This window comes from Gracilinanus agilis, chromosome 2 (genome assembly GCF_016433145.1).
Source record: "Gracilinanus agilis isolate LMUSP501 chromosome 2, AgileGrace, whole genome shotgun sequence".
Taxonomy (NCBI): domain Eukaryota; kingdom Metazoa; phylum Chordata; class Mammalia; order Didelphimorphia; family Didelphidae; genus Gracilinanus; species Gracilinanus agilis.
Window position 1 is genome coordinate 33,233,075 of NC_058131.1, and position 6,000 is coordinate 33,239,074.

The window sequence follows — 6,000 nt, forward strand, 5'->3', positions numbered from 1 at the left end:
CCTGCTTCCACATATCCTTGAACCCTGTGCTAGTCCCCTCCCTCATCCTGTGGCAGCCCCCTTCTTCCCTCCCTCTGTCCCCTGGAATTCAAGGTTAATCTCTGGTAACTGAAACAAAACCCAGATAAGAAAAGTCTACTGTATACATTCTCTCTGTGTCTCTGTCTCTCTCTGTCTCTCTTTCCCTCCCTCTCTCTCTGTCTCTTTGTCTGTCTGTCTCCTTCTCCCAAGTTCAGCAGTCCATCGGTTCCAACAAGCATTCCCTAGTCCTGGAAATACAAAGTCATTAAAAAAGAAAAGTTCCTCTTCCCCTTTCTCTAGAAGCCTGTATTCCACTTAGGAGATGTGTGAAGAAGAAGAGAACTCTGATGACTGGGGGCCAACAGCTTGTCTCTTTGAATGTAACCCTGGGAAACCCCTGGTTTGCAGCCCCAAAAGTGACCCATACCAGGCATCAGCTGAAGGCTGGAACAAAGGCTTGAGAAAGTTTATTGTGCTAGATGCAGGGCTATGCTGAGGCAGGCTCTAGCCCATTTGAGAGCCAATTGTTAAATTTTCAGTGTGATATTTATGCTGGAAATAAGCAAAGCTCTTGTCTAGATTTAAGAAAGTGATGGAGAAAATGATTGTGAATTTTGACTGCACATGAATAACCTATATCAATTATTTACCATCTCAGGGAAAGGGGAGGGGAGAGAGGAAGGGAACAAATTTGGAACTCAAAATTTTATTTTATGTTTAAAATTTTATTTTTACTGTCATGCAAAACCCACTTCCATATTGCTCATTATTGTAAAAGCACACTCATGCACCACCCAAACCCCAAAATAAAACCATAATACATGGATATGAAAGACAACTCTAACAGGAACTCAAAAAAAAAAAAAACACAAGGGGCAACTGGGTAGCTCAGTGGATTGAAAGTCAGGCCTAGAGAGGTGTGTCATTTAAAATCACTTGGGATACTTGGAACTACATTTCCCTTGATCCCTAATGAGTTTCCGGTTTTGGATGACATGTTCAAGGTGAGGGACTGTTCGAAATTAGGGGGAAGTGACTTGGAACTTGCTCTTTAGTTACCTGAGCTCGAGGAGAGAGGAAGGTAAATGGCTGAGGTGAGGTTGGAATAGGTTTTTTTTCTTACAGGCGCGTGGTCAGTTTATCTCTATCAGCATGGCTTTTATTAAAATACTATTCTTCCTTTTGATCTCGGCCCTCATCATTTTTAATCATAACAGAGGGGAAGTCCTAGGTTCAAATCTGGCCTCAGATACTTCCCAGCTATGTGACCCTGGGCAAGTCACTTGACCCCCATTGCCCACCCTTACCACTCTTCCGCCTAGGAGCCAATATATAGAAGTTAAGGGTTAAAAAAAATAAAAATGAAAACAAATGTTAGAAATTGTTTTACATGTAAATGGAAAAAATATAAAACAACAAGAACAACTTTTTTCTTAAAGTATGTTAGCATTTTTCTTTTCAGAAAGCTGATTGTTAAACATTTACCAAATACTCCTGCATGTAATGAATGGTCCAGTCAAGTCAATAAGCATTAATGATTAAGGACCTTCAGTGTACCAGACACTGTGCTGGAAATACAATGAAAGATAAAAACACAGATCCTGCCTTCAAGGAGCTTCCCTTCTAATGGGGGAGACAACAACCAAACTCCATGTAGAACAGTGTTGTTTAAATAGAGATTACTGGGGGAGAGTCAACTGTAATTTGAAAGGTAGTGTAAAGATGGGATTGACACTCCCCTTGCCTACTTTTAAATTTAATCAACCAAAATCGTAAAACACCCCTAAACACTAAGTAGGGGAGGTTCACAAGCCACTCGCTAAAGTGGGTGACAACTCAGAAACAACCCCCTTGGCAGTGCTAAGCAAATTTAAAGACTTCAATTGGTCCCCATAAAGTGGAGGAAGGCACAGGATGTGATGTAAAAAAAAAAAAAAAAAAGGACTATAAAAGGTGATGAACTTCCTGTACAAAAGGGCTTCTTCCTGAATTTTGGGGTTGGAGGATCTCGGACTGGGTTTGCAACTTGGAGCTATGACTTGGACCTGGGACTCTGGATCTTGGACTGCTTCTGGTAAGACTGCTCCAGAATCTTCTACCTTTGGAGCTTCTGCTTGGGTGAGTGAAAAGCTGACCCTCCTTTCCTGGCTTCTGGAGAGATGAGTTCCGGAGAGGCCTCCCCTTCTTGGAGGAGGCCCCCTGTGTTGAACTCTTGTTTAATTCACCACTGGGTCCTCTGGCTGAGGCTAGACATTTTCTCTTCTCTCTTTTACATTCCTCTACTTTCACTTTTTCCACCTCTTTGTAAATAAAACTATTGAAAGTCAATTTGACTTGAGCTATAATATTTTTAAATTGATGACCACAGTATTATCTTAAAATTCTCATATATTTAGTCCAGCCATAAAATTTAATTCCTTACAGTAGGAAGGAGACAGCTGTTAAAGAGTCTATGGCTCAATAATTTTTAAGGAAAATTAGTCTCCCCTGCATGGAAGGAGAGATTCAGCTACTACATTCTACCCCTTGGTGGTAAGGTACTAAATTCTCCTAGAAAGATAGCATCAAACTCAAACAGAAAAGGGAGCCACTCATCAGTACATAAGGATCCCTCCTGGCTACATGTTGACTTTATTCTAAATCCTAATAATCCCCCTGTTTTATTGTATTTTTATTTGTGTTTTGGCTAGATGCCCCCTCCAGCTCCTCTCCTTGTACTAGGGCAGATCAACCATTACTACTAGCCCAGATATCCTGTCATGGATATAGGCCTTAGTTCCTGCCAGATCCTGCCTCATTTGGGCAAGTTTGGCTCTGTCTCCCCTTACCCTACTTAGGAAACATCACTGAAGGCCTGCCTTATGTCTATCTGAGCTCTGTTTCTGGGGTCTGACTCTGCCTTCCTGGGCTGGGAGGGTAGGATGGGGGGGTTGGGGGGGCAGCTGATGGCACACAAAAGGCCACACATCCAGGGAATCTTCTAGGCCCGTACATGGGCTCTATTTCCCAGAAGCCTTGTCTGCTGGTGTTGGAGAAACAGTCCTGAGATCTCTGCTCTGAGCTCTTCAAGGGCCCTTCCTCAGAGGGAGCTGCCATTAGAGTTTACAGCTCTGAGTTCAGGAGTGAAAGTGGAAGCTTTTTCAATGGGCTTCGCTCCCCTGAGACCCTCAGCTAATAAAATGGGGTGCAGTTGGTACATTTTTCCTTGTGACCAATTTCAGAAAAGTCTCTGGGGACCTGGGAAGAATTTAGCAATTTTTTTCCAAATGTCTTCTCCAGCGGCTAACATGGGAGAACCATAGCAAAATCCTTGTGGCCAAATTGTGGTTGGTCTCTCATATTACAAATTATCCCAAAAGCAAAATTAAAAACAAAACAAAACAAAAAAAAAAAACCCCTGAGTTGTTGGGTTGGTGGTTTGTTTGTTTTTCTGGTGGTTGTTTTTTTTGTTTTTGTTTTTGTTTTTGTTTGGCATAGCAATTCAACAATGTTTAAATTGGGGGGATTTGCCTTGGTTTTCATTCTCTCTCCATGGGGGTCCTGCTCAGTGGCTGGCTATAGATATAGGACCAAGGGCTACTGATTCAGCTGTCTTATCATTTCCAGGAAGCCATTCAAAACCAGCCATTTAGACAGATAAGACTGCCTTAAGATGGAGGCCTCCACCAGGACCATTAGCAGTCCTAAGAAGGGGAAAGCTTAACTAATTCTTTGGAATTTGTTCTTTTCTCATGAGGGGGACATTTCTTTTCTACCCTCCAAAGAATTTAGTCCTCCAGGCTACTTTGAGAAAAAATAGAGTTCTGAAGAAATTCCCAAGTAGGACTTGGGGAAGACTTAAATGACCATGATGAAAGGCCCAAGAGTTGAAAAGTTGTATATATTACATATGTTGTATGTATGTTATATATGTTAAGTTATATTACGTTATATTGTATATTAAACATGTAACAGAAAATATAATTTTAAAATTATTTATTAGTTAAATTAAAATGTAATTATATATACTGTACATATCTATTATCTATTGTTATATTACCTTATATTGTATATTAAGCATATTATATAATATATAAAATACAAATTAAATTATTTATTAACTAAATTAAAATGTAATGATTTATATATGTTGAATATATCTGTTATCTATTGTCACATTACCTTATATTGTATATTAAGCATATTATGTAATATATAAATACAAATTAAATTACTTATTAATTAAATTTAAACATAAGTATTTCAATATGTTGTATCTACTATCTATTATTACATTACATTATATTGCATATTACATAATACATAAAATGTAAAAATTAAATTACTCATTAATTAAATTAAAATATAACTATTTATGTAGGTTATATATTCGTTATTATATTACATTATATATATTACATACTGTATAAAATATAATTTAAGTTAAATTATTTACATTAAAATATTACTTATTTTTAAATGACTACTTATTATACAGAACATTCTTTTCTGATTCTGAGTTCTGAATTCCCTCCCTTCTCAGCTACGTTCTGAGAACACAAGCAACGTGATAGCAATTATCTGTGGGAATCAAGGCTCACTTATGCTTCTGTTCTTCCTGGATGACTACAGGCGATTTGCCGTGTAATGTCCCAGGAGAGGGGGTGGCACAACAGGACAAGAGAGGAGAGGCCAGTCTGCTTTCGCCTTCCCCTGCCTGACCAGGCCCTCCAACTTCAATGAATTCATTATATTCCCATCTTGCAAGACTATAACCATTTGTTTTGGCCAGTCCCCTGGTAGTTTGTGCTGGAAAGTGGAACAAAATGAGATCATCATAAGCTGTTCAACAGGAATAAAGGGGGAGAGAGCAGCAAGGTGGCTCAGTGGATAGTTAGGCCTGATGACAAGAAGTCCTGGGTTCAAATCTGACCTCAGATGCTTCGTAGCTGTGTGACCCTGACAAGTCACTCAACCCCATTGCTCAGCCCTTGGGACCAATACACTGTAAAATAAAAGACTGACTTAGCCAGGATTACAGCCCGGAGAGGAATGGAGCCATCACTGGTCTAAACACTCTCCTTCAGATGGAGATGCTGGGACCCAACACTGGAACCCAACAGAGGAATGAACCCGCCAGAGAGAAGCTGTGGGCACAGAGTACTTTCAGTGTGAGGGGTCCAGAGAGAACTTCCAGAGGGAAAACGTTTTTTTTTTGGTGGCAAGAGGCAGGAGTACAGTCTGATGCCTCAGTTTCCTCATGTGTAAAAGTGTAGATGAGCTTTAAGGTCCTTTCCAGCTCTAAATCCATGTCCTATGAGCCTAGAAAGAAACGAGTCATGTAAAGGAGCAGAAATGAGGAGAGCTGCCAAAGCCATCGCTCTCCTGCTCCATCACTGGAGGGTCGGGGCTCTCTCTATGTCATCTTGACTGCTACTTCTGGGGACTGGGTGACGTTTGGATCCCTTCTAGGGACCGATCAAGACCCAGGATAATTCTGGGTCATTAGAAGGCCCAGTAGCCCATGGAAGACCAGGAGAGAGGGATGTCTCTGGATCAGACCCTCCTGGGGAACCGTTTACACACTAACAAAGACATTGTTAAAGCCACTTTGAAAAACTCTGGTCCGTGCAACAACCAGCCAAGGAATGATAGTGACGAAGCATCTCCTCCTGACGCCTTCCTAATGGGGAGAAGTGATGAACCTTGGAGAACAAAACATTTTCAGTCATGGTCAACGTGGGGATTTATTTGCTTGACTGAGCATTTTTGTTACAAAGAGTGTTTTTTCTTTTCTTTCTTTTTCCCCTCAATTTCTTGAAAAAATGGATATGGGAAGAGAGGGGCTAGGGGAAAAAAAGAGGGGTGAAGGCTTCTTTTTTTCTCCTTTCCTTTCCTTTCCTTTCCTTTCCTTTCCTTTCCTTTCCTTTCCTTTCCTTTCCTTTCCTTTCCTTTCCTTTCCTTTCCTTTCCTTTCCTTTCCCTTCCCTTCCCTTCCCTT